This window comes from Triturus cristatus, chromosome 7 (assembly GCF_964204655.1).
Source record: "Triturus cristatus chromosome 7, aTriCri1.1, whole genome shotgun sequence".
Classification (NCBI taxonomy): Eukaryota; Metazoa; Chordata; class Amphibia; order Caudata; family Salamandridae; genus Triturus; species Triturus cristatus.
Window position 1 is genome coordinate 1,125,497,068 of NC_140590.1, and position 17,445 is coordinate 1,125,514,512.

At 41.0% G+C, this 17,445-nt stretch overlaps 1 long non-coding RNA gene across 2 annotated transcripts in view; it reads right to left on the reverse strand.

The window, feature by feature from the left end:
- Positions 1 to 10,547: 10,547 nt before the first annotated feature.
- LOC146811207 (uncharacterized) overlaps positions 10,548 to 17,445 on the reverse strand; it is a 181,458-nt gene continuing 174,560 nt past the window's right edge. For both annotated transcript variants that reach the window (XR_014965795.1, XR_014965794.1), the window contains one exon: positions 10,548 to 10,729. This is a non-coding gene — a long non-coding RNA (uncharacterized LOC146811207). The remainder of the gene's footprint in view (positions 10,730 to 17,445) is intronic.

Genomic DNA, 17,445 nt, shown 5'->3' on the forward strand with positions numbered 1-17,445 from the left:
GACATGTGACACGAATCTGATTAAAACAGAATTTAGTGACAGTGAACATTTGTTTCTCTAGGTTCATGTCAAAGTCCATCATGACTCCTAAATTTTGATTTGAGGAGGCCAACCTGGGCTAGTCTTCGAGATGGGGAGGCCATATAGAAACATCCTATAGCCTAACTGTGGTTTAGAGAGACAAAATCTATGTTTTGGCTTATGTTGGAGATAGATTTGTTCCACCCCCAAAACTATGATATTTAGGGTTGTCAGTAGAACCATGGTAAAATGACAGGACCAATGTCAAGTAGTTGGACGTATAAACTGCACAACAAAGAAGGCAGTGCTGAGCCCTGAGGCATACCCCATGTAGACGGGGTGGAAAAGGAGAAAAAAGATCCAGATGGATTTGTTAGGTTGAATTGATAATGAAGGAGTCTAACTACGAAAGGACACTTCTTCCTATATGAAGATAATTTGTATTGAAGGAGAATCTGATGATCAACAGTATCAAAAGCAGTAGATATGCAGTATCACTACTACAAAACTTAAATTGTCCACAATCATTTTGAAATCATCAATGACATAAGTTAAAATGAATTCAGTTACTTTGCCAGGCCCAAACCCTGATTGAGTGGTAGTCAAAAACGTGTGTATTTTAACATAGGAATAAAGTTGTGTAATGCCATATTTTCTAAGAGTTTATCTATGTTTGGAAGATGGGAGCTTTACCTAAATTGCGCAGGATCTTCTGGGCTTAGTTTTTATTTGTGAAAGTTTGAGGGAACTTTGCCTACTTCCAGAGAGATGTTAATAATTTGGAATATTATGGCGACAATAGTGGTGTTGAATGTTTTAAGGTGAGAGACCGGGCAAATGGCATATGGCACGTCTGAATGCTTTCTGGTTATAATGAATTTGTGGTACTCCTCCTCAGAGAGTGCAATCTCTTTTTCTGAAGGGCTAACAAAGCCTTCCAATATATTGGTTCTAGATGATGGAAGTCTCTTATCTTTCCTATTTTATCCTAAACATAGTGGGATAATGAGTCCACTGGTTTATTTGTTGGAGTGATATCACTGCTGGAGATTAAGGGATTGAAGACTGTCAGCTATTTTGAATAATTTCTTGGAATTATTTTTGTTCTGAGCAAACGTAGGATTAATAGGTTTTCTTTGCCTTCTTGATGAAGTAGATATATTTGCACATCTGTATTTGATAAACCAGTTTATTTTGAGGGTTACAGGTTATTTACAATGCTCTATTAATTTTTTTCCATTTTTCTTTCTTCTCCAAGAGCGTCCATGAACCATGGGCTGGTGAGGAGTTTAATTTTTATTTGTTCGGTATCACAAGGGGCTATCTAGTTGAGAGCATCATTTAGAGTTACATTGAAAGCTTATAGCTTGCTATCAGCATCATTGTTGGCTTTAAATAATTTTAATTTGCTTGCAATATTCATCAACATGCAGTTCAATATTATAGGAGTTACTCCCTTCTGTTTACAGCAAGTAACTTGTGATGTTGGTCAGCTTTACTTCTATGTGCATTGTGGCTATCAAAGTTTGGCAGAAGCAGAGAGTGTTCCAACGAGGGTTGATCAGGTATAGGGCTGAATACAATTAATTTGGAGGGCAAGATTTAAATATTTAAGGCATGGCCTGCCTTGCGGGTAGGGAATCAACCAATTGGCAGAGTACCCCTGCAGGTCTACTACTGTAAATAAAGGCTGTAACATTTTTGGGTGAGTGATTGAGCAAGATCCCATACAATCTTTCCACTAGTTCCTAATGAAGAATTATTAAAGCTTGACTGCATTCTGAGCTCTCTTACTTCTTATATGCTGCCTCAACAGCAGCTGCACTTTTTAAAGAATCAAACATTCTTCGACAACTATATACTTCATGGAGAATAAATCTTAAAAAACCTGGTGGAGAAATGTTTATTGATGGGCTAATTTTTGAACAATCTGTTAGGGTCTGGATGGTTCTTTGGCAATGGTTTACAGGTGTCATTGAAAGGCAGGATGCTCTGCAGAATCAATAGATGATCTCTGCTTTCATGACAGGAGAGAAGCTGTGTGTTACTCTAACTGTAGGCCAAGACTCATAAGACTGTTTGGATGGTTTGTGCATTATCCCAATAAGCTAAATAAGGTCTTAAAAAAGTTTTCAAATCCCAAAGTGAAGTGAGAGTCCACAGGTGTTTCCTATAATGAGGTGCTAGAGAGACTTGGAGCTCCTTCAAAACCAGCTTTGCACACAAATTTGTTTGCAGCAATATATCCCTAAGACACATGGCATGCGGAAAAGGTTTGCAGTATTTTCTTTACATTCAGCATCTCAAGTGAAAGGAGTAATAGGAGGCTGGAATCCATTAGGGACTACCAAGTGAGCACTCTTATTGTACTCTGCCAGGACCTGTTTGAACCTGGATTATATTACACTGCCACTGTCTCTCAGTGGCACAATTAGTGCATCTGAAGAGGCACTGCCTTGCTGTGTTGAATGGCCATTTTCTTCAAAAACACTGGAAGAGTAGTCATTATCTGCTGGAACACCACCAACTGGAAACTCACTACCAGATTCTGGGTCATTATCTTCTCCCTCAAATGTAGTCTTAGTATCTGAACTAGTTTCAGAGATCCTCTCTATTTTTGGGGCAGCAGTCATTCATAGGGGCACCATATCCGTTTCCTTTCCAAAATGTTTTTCCTCAAATACTGTGTTCTTATGAACTGGAAATGCTGATAAGTGTGTGTGATATGAGTAGAAAATGGAAATGGAATATAGCAAAAGAAAGAGATGAGTATAAAGGAGTTGGTCCTGACATCCTTGGCATGGTCTTCCCACAGATTTCTGCCTTCACTCCACTGTTTTTTCATAGCTATTTTTTCTTGGTATTAAGACTGATAACCAGTGGTAAACTGCTTGTGCTCTTCCTTCCAAACATGGTAAAATTGGTATACATGCAATTTCCTCATTTAATTTAGTTACAAATCCCTAGTGAGGGTATTCCATGAACACAGGGCCTGTAAATTAAGATATACCAGTGAGCAGCATCATTAATTCTGTCACCCACTAAAGTAGCCTTGCAAAACATGCCTCAAGCCTGCCACTGCTGCCTGTAGTGCAGTATTAAACTACCATTTCTACTTGCCTAAATAATCTTTTTGCCAGGCCAAAATCTGAAGGGCTCATAGGTCCGGCTGCACCGTAACTAAAAAGCAGTGCATGTGCACCTAATCTTTACATGTCCTGACAGTTAAAAAAAAATAACTCCTAAAGTAGTTTTAACTGCTGTTCCGTTACCTTTCCCATAGAATGGTACTGGGTTACATTATTGTACTTAATAAGTGATAACTTTGAATGTGGAGAATATAGAAAAATACTTCTTCCACTCATTTGAATTGCAATTTAAAATTCATTTTAATGGAAAAGTCGGATTTTAAGTTACTACTCTAAAATGCCACTTTTAGAAAATTGGCTTTTTCCTGCCCAAATCAAATGTGTCTTTCTGTCAGTGACCAGGGTCACACGACTGTGATGGATTTATTGTGCTGTGACATATATTATATATATTCCTTCTAGACAAAGAACACAAAGGCCTTGATTGTGGGGCAGGCTGTTCCTCTCCTCAGCAGAATGAACTTGGGGGTTGTACTCAGCCCTTCCTGAGCTTTAAAGGGTAGCCTGAGGGCTGTGTCCATCCCCTTCATAACTTCTGAAGCTGTCTGCGTTGTCACTGGCAAATGCAGCTGACACCGGGGTCAGCCTGCCTGATGATATCATTGACATGATGGAGCCAAACCAAGAGGGAGGAGAAGATATGACCAGTCTGGGGGTAGTCAAAGACAGGGACCCCAACACACATGCTGCCACTGGGTATAAAAGTGCTGCCTCAAGCACCTATCATCAAACCACTCCTGGACCATACCCCTCGAACAACAGCAATTTATAAACCAAGAAATAAAAGTGAGAGAAATGTTAACAGAAATAAAGAAACTTAAAAGAGTAAAAGTGTCCAGTCCAAGTGAGATCCCTAATGAATTGTACTTCTAACTACCTGATAAAGTGACTCCTATCTGGCTAAAGCCATTTAATTCTATCTTGCCGGAAGGTTCAACGTTGCCATCATCTTTGAATGAGGCAATCACCTCTTTGATATTGACACCTGACTAAAAACCACTAAGAGACAGTCATATTATCCTATATTATTATTAAATTGTGGTGAAAACAAGGTTTTCTCAAGTATTTTAGCTAACCACTTAAAAAGGTAGAGAGTGATGTAACTCATGAAGTTTAAAAGAGCTTCTTTTCTGGGAAGTATCTGAGGGAGCTAACATACATGTTTACAGGTATGATCAATTTAGCAACTTCGCAATCTGCCCCCTTAGCTTTCCTAAACCTATATGCACCTAAAGCCTTTGACCGAGTAACCAGGAGCATTCCATGACCATACTAGAATTTTTTGAGATAAGAAAGATGTACTCTGAGGACAAGAATGCTAGGTTAAGTTCACCGGTAAAAATAATAAGAGGGATCGGTAGGGATGTCCTCGCCCTCTCTCTTTTGACATGTATTCAGAACTCCTGGTTCAAAGTTTGAGATTGAATGAAAGCATCAAACCATCCACATGGGAATTGTTCTCCAAAAAATAGCCTTCTAAGCAGATGATATAATGATCCTCACTAAAACCTCGGCAGATGCAGCGTCGGACCCGAACTTTGTGATGGCAGCACCCCCTGGATTTTTATCCTTTAGAGTGGACAGACCCATCAAGAGGGGAGGTGGGCCGGCTTTAATATATCGTGAGCAATTTGGAGCCACCTTTTCCTCAGCTCCCAAACCCAACTGTGAAATTAAATCCGAAAAGACCTTTAGAGGCATTCTTTTATATCGTCCCCCAGGATCAAGGGCAGTTTGTTAGCAACTTAGAGTCCATTCTTGAGTCCATTTTCACCACAAATAAGTTTACAATCCTGGGCAATTTTAATGTCTATCTAGAAGATACGGCTGATAAAGATACAGTTATTCTTTTAGATACTTTTGGGACTCTAGGACTATCACAGATGGTGCATAAGCCAACACAGGAAGCAGGACACACACTGGATGTTATATTTATTTCTGAATCAAGACTGACAGTAAAGGATACCTATTCTCTGACTTGAACAGATCATTCTATAATTTCATTTATTTATACCATCCCAAAAGCACCAGTGGTAGCTGCTGCTAGAGCACACCAAACTGTTTACAAAAGTCTGGCACAAGATTGACAAGGCCATGCTTCAGACCCAGGTGGGCATGCCTTGGCCTACGTTAAGTGCAAATGCAGATTTGGCAGCCAGTGAATATACAGACTGGCTCAATGAAGCTATTACAGTACCCATTTGTAAAAAATCAGGTAACTGCAAACTACCCTCGAAACTGCGAAAGGAAAACAAAAGTCCCGCAGATTAGAAAGATGTTGGAGAGCACAATATGATAAATTGGAAAGAAGCAACTATAAGCCTGCACTGGTTAAATATAAAACCATGTTGATCACCGAAAAAGGGACATTTTTTACCAGGCAGATTGAGAGACCTAAGAACTCAACTAAAGAATTATATGGGGTAGTTGAGAAGCTCATCTACCTGCCTGGTTATAATGCTACAGAAAGAAATCAACGCTTCTGTGACGACATTGCCAATAACTTTAGGAATAAAGCCAATAATATCTGTGACTCCTTTGAGGCCGCCCTCTCATGCAAGCTAACTGAGCAAACCCCTAATATTGACCATGGCATAAATGTGCTTCTGGGCTTCCCGCAGGTATCTAGTGGCTGAGTTAAAAAACGTACTAAGGAAATTAAATCTGGGTCCCCTTTGGACTCTTGTCCCCCCGCAGTACTTCGAGATATAGCTAAGGAGGTTAGTCCTATTCTCACAGAAATACCATGTTTACTCCTGGAATTTTCCCTGCCTTATGGAAGGATGCGTTGATCCTCCCATTGATAAAAAAAACAAATTTGGACACATCTCATCCAAGCAATTGCCGTCCTATCACCTGGCTGCCTTTTCCAGCTAAGATAGTGGAAAAAATCATGAATAAACGGCTAGCTCAATTTGTCCTAGAAAATGATTTACTTGGTTCCTCCCAATTTGGCTTTCATCTGGAACACAGTATGGAGACTGCCTTGATCAAGTCTACTGAGGAGATTAGGACAGTGATGGATAGAAGGGGTGCTGCTGCCCTGATAATCCTTGATCTGTCAGCAGCTTTTGATACTGTTGATCATAATTTGCTGCAACTGCGCTTGGAAAAATTAGGGGTTAAAGGATTGGCACTGACCTTGCTATCGTCTTTTTTGATGGAAAGAAGACAAACAGTGACCCTGGATTATTTTAAATCAACCCCTTATGTTTTGCCTTGTGTGGTTACACAGGGTTCATTACTTAACGCATCCCATTTTAATGTCTATGTGTCAGAACTGGCTCCTCTAACCCATCGATTGGGCTTCAGTTTAACATCTTATACCGACGATACACAGATTGTGGTAGCTGCTTATAAAGATCAAGCCTCCCCTGCACTTCATTTTGAAAATTGTATGTTGGAAATTAATAGTGGATGGGCAAAGCCAAAATAGTGATCTTTGGTAATCTCCAACCTAGATGGTATGGCTTTTGGTGGCCTGTCAAGACAAAACCAGTAGAAAAAGCACACAATATCAGGGTACTGATTGATAACAAACTTACATACTCACAGTAAACTAATAATACTGTTTCCGTCACCTTTTATTTGATTAAGAAACTGAAGAAGGTTCTTCCTTACATCCCCATCGATTCTGGGAGGACAGTTGTAACTGCACTTGTGCTATCAAAATTAGATTATTGCTATGGACTGTATCATAATATGCAGAAAGAACATAAAAAAAATCTGCCAATGGTACAAAATGCAGCCGCAAGACTCCCATTAAATCTGCCAAAGCGGAGACTCCACTGGTTTCCTGTAGCAAGTTGCATCAAGTTTAAGAAGCTATGATTAGCCTATAAGGCCTTGAATAATATGGAACCAGTGTTCCTAAAAAAAAACATTCTAGGTATCATCTAGGTAGACAGTTACGCTCTACTGGTACTAGGCTTCTTATGGTTCCTAGCATTCAGACCTCTAGCTGGGGATTGTGGCAGAGACAAATTCTGGAATACACTTCCAATGTATATTAGGTCTGCAAGTTCACTAGCCTCATTCAGGAAAAGTGTTAACACCTGGTTATTCCAGAACTAGTTTCATGATCTTTTCGGCTTACTTTAGTTCTAGTGCTAAGACACCTCTGGGTATTTATGCATGCAATAAGTTACATTAACATAACATAACATAATACCCTCCCGCATAATGAATGAGAACCAGGTCTGTTTGGAATTTGTTTAGGGTATAAGGTAAATGTAAGAAAATCAGAAGCTATGACCTGGGGATAAAAATTGCCCTGGATCACTGATAAAATTGCTCAGGTCAATCTGGAGAGGATATACAAGGAAGATGACAAGGTGATGAAAAAATGGTCTGGCCTTGACTATTTATGGTCGGGTAAATGTGGTAAGCATGTCAATCTTGCCTAAATTGTCTAGATTTACTTACTTGTTTGATAGTGTAGGATGCTACTCTTGCACCCAGATGAGACTCATGTCGGGGTCATGTACAAGTCAATGCAGGAGGGTTTACTAAGGGAGAGCTTCCTTTATAAATTTGGGGCTCCCAAGTATTTTAAAAAAGTGTGGCAGAAGTGCTTACGCAGCTAAGCTGTGGTACGAAATAAGCATGGCATTAGGTATCCGGTACTATAGTAAATTGTCTCCAATAAGGGATTCCCCAGAAACCCAAGAGTATATCACAGATCATCTTGCAATATCTTTGAGAGTTAGTGAGATATGTAAGTGGGGAAAGGTATCAAAAGGAGACAAAGAGTTCCCTTGGGATAACTGGAAGGAGATAACGAATGAAGCAATGCTGAGAGTTAAATATTACCAGTTGTCTACATGGATTAAGATGCAAGATTGGATTAAGCATGAGACAAGTATAGGGGAATCAGAACTACAAGATGGTCAATTGATGAAAAAGGAAAAAGGAAGTTTCTATCTGGTATCAACATCTACTAAGAACAGTGGAGGATTATTTATTATAATTAACATATTTATTCTGTCATTAGTTTGGGATTTTTCTTATCTTGAGTTTTCACTTTATTACTGCTGGAATTCTCCATAAATCCTTTGCACATTCCCTCCACTTCAAGACTAAATGCTTTTGTGCCCGGCTAGCAGAGGGTTAGGTGCAGGCTTATTTAGTGACTTTTGTAGGTTACTTTCACAGGAATTGTGTTTAGTATTTGAATGTAGATCTGACCCCCCCTCAACTGATAACAATTTCTTACAAAAGTGATTACAGGTGCTAAAACAACTCAATTAATTTCATTTAAACTGCTGCCCAGGTGGAGTGGTAAGCCTTTGTGGACAAACAAAAAGAACATACAGGGATTAACAATGAAAAAGTACTTCAACTTGCAAAAAAACAAATCAATAAGACAAAATGAAATGCAATTGCAAAGACAATACTCAAATAGGCAACAAAGCAAAACTGTAGAGATGATTATTGTGATTGGACAGCAAGTGGCAATCATGGCACAAACTCCAATATGGTTTCAAAGTAAGGTTATAATTCATAATCAAAATTCTCCTGATGGAACGGTTGTCTGACATGTTACATTTGCTTAGCGAAACCAAATCCAAAATGGCTGCCACCATGTTCTCATATCTCAAGAGCCATTTGAGGGGGGTCTAGTCCCAATCACGCTCTAGAGAAGGAAATACAGACAAAAAGTACAGTAGAGGGAGAGATTGTAAATATGACCAAGGGGCTGACCACTCCAAAAACATATCCAGTAGTCTACTCGCCAATTTATGCTTGTCGTTGTGGCCCCACCAAGATTTCTGAGCAGGAATGCTTACCAGTGAGACACCATTGGAAATGGGCAATTTTTCAATTTTTAATTGTGCCTCTCTTTTTTTAATAAAGTTGCTGGTGGGGTGGGAGGTCTGCACAAGGCTCCTGGACTCAGAGCACCAAATTGTACATGTTTTGCCCCCAAGCCGTTTGGTCCCTATAGTAAGAGGGGGCAATCCCCCCAAACAATCTCAAGTGGTGTAATGGAGCATTCCTCCTCAGGGATCATAGACTAGCCACAATCCCCTGCCAGGAATAATATCGAGAGCGGCACCATTGGAAAGAAGAGACTGCCTCCTATCAAAGAGTACCCCTCACGTGATTGAAGTTGCCCAGGGATGGCATAAAGCAAGAAGGCTGGTGCCTTTTCTCTTTATCTTCTTTCCTTAGGGGCTGATCACCTCCTAGTGAAGGGAAAATGCATATGAAATATTAATCAACAAATGGCCATAATCCCTAAAATCTGGGAGGAGGGGGGCCCTCCCAAAAAAACACATCCATGGTGTATGGTGGTTGGTTCCTACTCAAGAATCATGACCATGATCCCCGAGCAGGAATACAGAAGGGAGAGCTACCAATGGAAAGAGTAGACTAGCCTCTTTCCAACGGTGCGTCTTCTGCCCTGCATGGTGCTCGTATAGGGGGAGTATTCTCCATTATGCATGTGAGCCATCAAATTCACCTGTCTCCAGCAACTGTGCTCTCTAGTGCATTGATGATGTTAACATGGCCCCCTGTAAGATGCTTCAGTAATGTTATACAGCCGGGCAGATGGTTGACATGAAAACATGTCAAATGAAACAACTGAATCTAACAAGAATCCCTTATGAAAACACCAGAGTATTAGGAAAACGGCTGTAGGTGCACACCCTGAAAGGACTGCTTAGATCTAATGTCAAATACTTTATGATCCTACCTACATTACGAAATGCAGGATCGGATGGTCATTCCTTTTCCATACATGCATGCACACTTTGCAATAAGCTGCTAGTTGGAATTAGACTTGATGAATACCTGTGGGCCTTCAAGGGGGGGGGTTCGAAACTCTACTCTTCCTTAAACTAAATGGAAGTATTACTATTTGGGATCTTTCAGAATTTTGTAAACCACAAAACAGACAGATCCTCCGGTATTAGTGAAGTCATAGATGATGAAGAAGCACATGTTATTTCCCCAATATTAAAGAATAGAAATTACAGTTGACTGGTACAGCGCAAGCAGCAGGCACGTTTGCTGGCCTAGGGTCTGATCAGCTTCCTGTGCCAATAATGCTCCGGGGCAAACCAGAATAAACCTTAAGAAATTTAAGTTATGGACACTTTTTTCTTTTCAAGATTACATTTTGCAAACATGTGTAGGTTACTTTATCAACTGTGTTATCAATTGCTCTAGGTTAGACCTCCTTTCTGCTGTGCAATTGTTTTTTCCCATAATTTGTTTCCTACAATATATGTTTTCTCTTACTAACAGTACCCCCAAATGGTAATAGAAGAACATGCAGAAATACATGACTAAATCATGGAAACACATGACTGAACCTTAGGACCTGTTTCTACCTCATGGATGGTATGAGGAAGCTAAATAAGAGGCAAGTTGTGTAATGCGTAATTCTATGCTACTTTATTGGAGAAGCATAACAAGAAACAGCGGTAACATGAGAGATGTCTTAGAGAATATTATGCTTTGTGACTACAAGGAACTGTGAGACGATCTCTTGTATCAGAAGGCAGAGGTGAAGTGAGTCCATCAAGGAGCATTCATCCCTTAGGTGTTTCCTGAAAGAGAAAGGACATACTGAGCAGCTCATTCTAAAAAGGCCAAAAATCCAACATGTCCTCAAGAAACATTCAAAACACATTGACAGCATCCGTCACGTTGTAGATATATGATCTGTGTCACATAGGTTTATATTGTAGTGGTACTCCTTCACGGTTGCTCACAGATTGAGGAGGGTTCTTCTCAAGTCTCTGGTACTGTCCCAAAAGAATGATGGGGGACTGACTTCAGTTACTTTAAGCCAGTTGAAATATCTTTACCGGCTCTTCATTTGAACGGTGGGCTTCATAGTTATTCTAAAGAAATAATGAGTGCCTTCAATACACTGCCAATCAGTATCATGGCATTCCAGTACAAAATCAAATCAGTCCCTAGCCCTCTGATGTATGCTTTCTCTACATTCCTTCCTGAAAAAGACGTATATGAGCTCATCCTCTCTCACAGCCTCAATGACATGATCTTCACAGATACCTATTTTTTAAACATCTTGACCCACATTTTTACCATCCTCCTCCCCTAACTTCAACAATTAACCTCAATAGAACATATCATGGTTCAGCTTGGACCTGCACACACCTGCCAGAGACATACAATATATTGACCATTCAAGCTATTTTCTTTCTTTCCAATTCTCACTAGCTGAAAAACACAGCTCATTGTGAATTACCTGTTGAGTTGGAAATTTGAGGTCGATTCCCCTGTAATTCCTCATTTTGGTGCAGACTTCCAGCCAAAATCTCCGGCTAAAAGTTTAGAGAGCTGCAGTATGCTACTGATGTTACTGGTCCCATTACAATTAAGAAGGCAACTAGTAATGAAGGTCTAAGGAGTCAAACCTCATCGCCCTTCTCCATCTGCTACTCTAACAAGATAATCTTTTGAAATTTCAAAATCCCAGAAAATGCAACCGCCAAGGCCACAAGGAAATGCCCTCCTCAGTCTTCTGATTACAATCAGCATCAAATAATTTGTCACATTTCTGACCCTCCCCAAGTCCACCATCCTGTACGTTGCGTACACCTCAAATTCCAGTCTCAGATGCCAACCCCTATATCACCGCAACTGGATGGATGGATGGAACAGCTGTCCATTTTGAGCTACACAATGCCACATCTCCCCAGAAAGGTCAATCAAAACAAAAAACAAAATCATTAAATCAGTTTTTTGGAGCAGGCGGTAAATGAGATGGGGGTGTGTGTTCTGGGTGGAACTGGAGAACAAGTGTGAGGAAGGCATGGCGGTACAGAGTGGACTGGCATTCAAGAGCTTCCTATATGATGATGTTGTAGGATGCAGGGAGGGCCCTGGCTGTGTTTGTGTTCTCAACTACTGCAAGACAGATTTCCAGCTAGAAAAACAAGTGCAGACTTACAATAACCAGTCAGTCCAGATGCTGGAACAATAGGCCTTTGGTGATTGTGTGGAGGGGCAGCACACCGGGGATGCCCCTCTGCCCAATTCGTAATCCGACCTGCCATCAATAGTAGCTATAATGTATGGTGTACACAGGTGCATCTCCTTGTTTTTGTCATTAAAGTGTCCTCCAATGTCAGGAGAGGGACCGTTCTGGAATTTAAAATAACGCTATACATTCCTATAAAATATATCCTGTTGTTAAAATACCATTTTGAAAAGTGAGGTCAGCTCTAAATCATAATTTGAAAATGCATTTCATTGTCATTTCTGGCTACTGAAAGCGTTACATTTTATAGCATAGCTCATATAAACAAATATAAACAAATACATTCTTCAAAAGCAACAGAACTAATAAAAGCTAGAGGGTTGTCTTTGGGTCTGTGTCCCTCAGCCATTGCCTTCCCATTTTGTTCTGCATTCGCCACTGCTTGGAGTAGCTGTCCAACAAGCCCACATCATTTAACAGGTGTTTACGTTACGTCTTTTGCTTTTCCATTAAGGTTTTGGTGATGGAGCACTAAGTAGTTCCTAACTCCTGCGGTGCAGGTACTGGGCCACTGTTTACATATTCAGCATTAGAGGTTGCGCCTGTGATGCTGCCACCAGCTTCTAGTACATTTAAAGTGACCTTTGCCACCCATAATGCTGCCCAAGGAGGCTGCTCACAAAATCTGTGTGCACTCCAACTCCTGTCATGCAGCTGCCTGGTTGCCATTACGTTCAGCTGACTTGTCATCTCCCCTGCAGTCCCTTGGCCACTGATAACACATTTAGGGCCACATTCATCAAGCATTTTTGCCCTTGCAAATGTGGCGATTCGCAAAAAGGCCTTTTCTAATGCATGAAAGGCTTTGCATTCGCAAATTAGGTAATCGCACTTCTTTGCGATTACCTAAATTGCTAATGCATTCAGGGAATCGCAATTTGCGATTCCCTAATTGCGATGCATGTAGCCTTTCCTAAATGCAAACTGTGCATTTAGGAAACGCTAATTACGATCAACTTGTTGTTGATTGGAATTTGTGCATGCTTTGAAAAATGCACAAAAGTGCACTTTTCAAAGTGGCGTGCAGCGCACACATGCCCTTAGGGCATGTGTGTTCTGCACATGTGCACACTCACATTTTGGGGGGCTGCATCAGGGGGGCCTTAGGCATCCGGGCACTCTTGCTTTTGCATTCGCAATTTGCGATAACCAATTTGGTAATCGCAATTTGCAAATGCATTACCATTACCATTCGTTCCTATGGGCCTGTAGGCCCATGGGAATTAATGGGGCCACATTAGCTAATAGTGATTCGCAAGTACCGAATCGCTATTAGCAAATGTTTAGGAATCACAAAATTTATTGCGATTCCTACATGCATAAGTATTTGCAATTGCCAAATAGAAATTCCTTAAAATTCGCTATTTGGTAATCGCAAATAGTAATGTTGATGCATGTGGCAGTTATTAGTGTGCCAAGCCGCAGCTCCTGTCATAATGTCACTGGGCCATTGATACATTCAGTGTGTCTTGTGACTTCTGCGAAGCTGATGCGTTCCTTCTCACCTGGCCCTAGTTTAAATATCAAAGCAACGACTGGCTTTGCTCTTGCTTGTGCCTGGCGGCTCTCCTGCTGTCTGGCTCTCTCGTGAAAAAAGCAGGCATTCACAAACCAATACAATGCATTTTTAGTTACAGGCAAGTTTGGTTGTTCTGATTCTAGTTTTTAATATACTTGAATAAATAACGTTTAAAAAAATATATTTATTTTATACAGCCTTTTTTTAACGAGAGGAAACTTTTCCTATCCAAATTTTAAAGGAATGCGTCGGCAAAGTAAAATAATTTTTCTTAAATGTACTTTATTCCTCAAAAGCACATTTTCTTTAAATTTTTTCTTGCCACGAAGCATGTACTTTCTTTATTTCTTAATGCGCTGTTGGCATCAGCTGCGGTCCGTGCAGGTATCAGCAATAGTGCGGTGGGGCCGTGTAGGGGGGGTTTTAAGGAATGATGCTGAGGGAAAATTAAATAAATAATAAATTTTCCCTCGGCATCATCCCTCAAAATCATCCCTTACATGGCCCCACCGCTGTTACCTGCATGGAACACGGCTGGTTGGCATTACGGCAGTGCGCATACCTACCAGTTTCCTCTAATCCCCTGCTGAGACTTTAAAGAAACTGCATTTTTTGTCTTTACAACTAGCAAATGTAGACTTGCACACCCACTCCCAGTGGGATTTTTGGATGAGGAGGCTACTCTCGCAGTCAGGGAGAGAAAAGTACTAGTCATGAAGTTCAGAGAGGGATGGCCAAGGACCAGAGCCATCCACGAAGGAAGATAGCTGCTCCATTATTAAATCTTGCTGATTGGGGAAGCTACTTGGGAGTGCATTATCTCCCAGTAGGCTGCCTCTGTCCAACATCACTCTACAGGAACTTAAGGCGGTCCACCACAACCTGAGCCACAAACGGGACCGTCATCCTCTTTCCCCATGTATCTATGGGGCTTTCCATTTACCACATCTCCGGTCCACATAGCAGATAGTGCACAGCGGCTATCCACAGACCTGAGTCGTGAAAGAGTGGAAATTTCATTTCATAGAATTGTGAAATATGATAACATAAATATGTGATGTATCTTAGGCTACTGACAAGGATCATGGAGAATTAAAGTAGAAAATGAATGCAACTAGCCGAAAGTTAACACAAAGAATTCCTGTTGTGCAGTTGACATCTACTCGTGTACTAAATGTGATTATTAATTATGCAATTTCATACATAGGTATATGCATTAGTTGAAAGTCCATTCATTTTTATGTGAGTTCGTAAAGCTTGCATGCTAGCTGAAATTCGTAGGCTTGAAATGCAAGTCGCTGACAGCTCTTGATTTAAAATTAATAGTTGAATTTCATGTGTGCTGTGGAATCTGTTCTTTCACACGTTTTTGTATTGCAGTTGAAGAAGCGGTCTTTTAGGCAGAGTATTGTCCTGGTCTTACTAGCTAGACAAGGAGAGAAGAAGTTACAATCGTGTGGCTTGAGTCGATAAACAAAGGGCGTTACAATTCACACAGGTGAAGGTTTGGGAACCTAGGACAAATTATCATGGAAAAGTCCATTCAGGACTGTACACAGAGTGGATTGGGTGATTCGAGATTCGGAGCGCCACCTGTGGATAACTGGTTGTTGGACTTAGGGATAGAGCCCCACTTCTTTTTTGCCTTCATAGAGAGAGCATCTTAGAATGAGCTCTATCTTTGTGGGGGCTTTATGCTACATGACCCATTAATGGGAGAGAGACTTCTTAGGAAGATTGCATGCACTGACACCTTTTATCCTTCCTTCTGAAAATGCTTATGTGTGGATATCACTGTGATGTTAGAGTAGGTATAGAATTAATGTATTTCACTCACCAATCCTCGATGCAGGTAAATTTGGACTCATGCTTCCTGATTTTCTGCATCCTACTTCTTGAAATGATTGTGTTGCTTATGCTGCACCATCTGAATTTGATGCACATATTTGATTTCATGCTAATTCCTTTGTATTTCTATACCCTCATGTTGAGGTGTCTTGATGTCCAGCTAATTTTGGCTTTGTAATAAACTAACTAATCGTAAGTAGTTGTCCATGGGTTAATATGTATTAAAGAGATTTATTGACTAATTGACTGTTTTTTAACAACTTTTCTCCCCTTTACACGCTCATGCTGCGAAGAAGAACCATCAGAGTGTGATTCTAGGAAAGGTCTAGAATTTATAGGCCCATCTCTTTCAGTCGTAAAGAAGCAACACCTCCCTGGACCACCTTAGAGAATCCACTCACAATAGCCCATGTTCGAAAGACCACAAGAGCTGGTGGAGCCACACAGTGAACGGTTGCAGGGAGAATGTTAGGTGACCCTTTAACTACCATTGGGCTGGCACTGCGCCCTGCAGGCTGTTTGTGAGGCCCAAATAGACATTGATGCACATGGCGGCGTATTGTCAATTCTAATGATGGCATTACCATTATTAGGTGCATGGAATAGATACCCTTGAACCACACGAATGCCACCCAACATTCAGCCCCAGCTGGTAAGGGACCTCGATGACAGGTGCATGGATAGAGAATACAGAGGGTTAAGCATATTTCAGATGTATTTATTCCCTACATTCAAAGGCCCCATCCAGCCACTCCAGCTGTCATCAAGCTCTGTCTATTCCAACTGCCTCCCAGACTCCCACATTCTATTACATCATAACTCAGCAAGATTCCAACAGTACGAGATGAGCTCAAGCTGTCATATACATTACGGCTGTCACACACAGCTTGACTATCACTTTTTCAGTGAGGGGATCCTGCACCTTGAAGTGGCACTTTTTACTAGACAACTTCACATGCTGTCTTCCACCATACTCCCCTGAGATCAACAAGATGGCAATATGCTTAAGGCCACCACTGAACCAGACACTGGAGGCCCCTTGGGAGTAAACTAGGCAAACCTGTGGAAGAAACCTCTTGATTGCACTACCTCTAAAGGCCTACAAAAATTATCTAAGACTTACTGTCTTTCATAGGCCCTCCTCGGGATGACCAGAAAGAGCCAATCTTGGACCAGTAGACAAACGTTGTCACCTTCCTCCAAAGCCTTATGAACCCGATTGCCCTGCTAACTTTCCCGCTCACAGACAAACATGGGTGTTAGATTCCTTTTACCTGATGACTGACCAGTAGCTCGCACAACATGGATGGACCCCATTTAGTCCATCTCACAACACTTGCTACTACTTGGGTCACATGTTCCAGGCACAACATCTGGACGCAACACCAGCAGAACAAAGCGTTCTGGCAGTTATCTTTTTCAGAGTCCCTCACTGGTGCCAAGGTAGCGGGTGCTTCAAAGGAAGGTGCTTTGACAGAGATGTCACTAGCCAATGTCCTCCAAGACATTTCTGCTCTGGGCTCTAAGATGGCATGTTTTGACTCCACGCTCTCTAGCCTGACTACAGAAATAAAATCTGTGCCCTCTGACTTTGCATCGCATACAAGTGACTTGACAAGGTAAGTAGGAGGATGGAACACCTTGAATGACAAGTGACTCAACAACTAGACTGCGGTGCAGAATGTTGGAGCCTTAAACAGGAGAATAATAGTTCATAGAGGGACAGGAGATATAAAGGTCCAGCTCACACACTTACTTATGCTAACAATAATATAATACAGTGTACTGTTTCTATACAATACCAAGGCTTTACACCTTATGTCCCTGAGTAATTTTTATGCTCGGAAGGAGTGTTTTCTTATTGGAGCACAAGCCCTCATCCACCC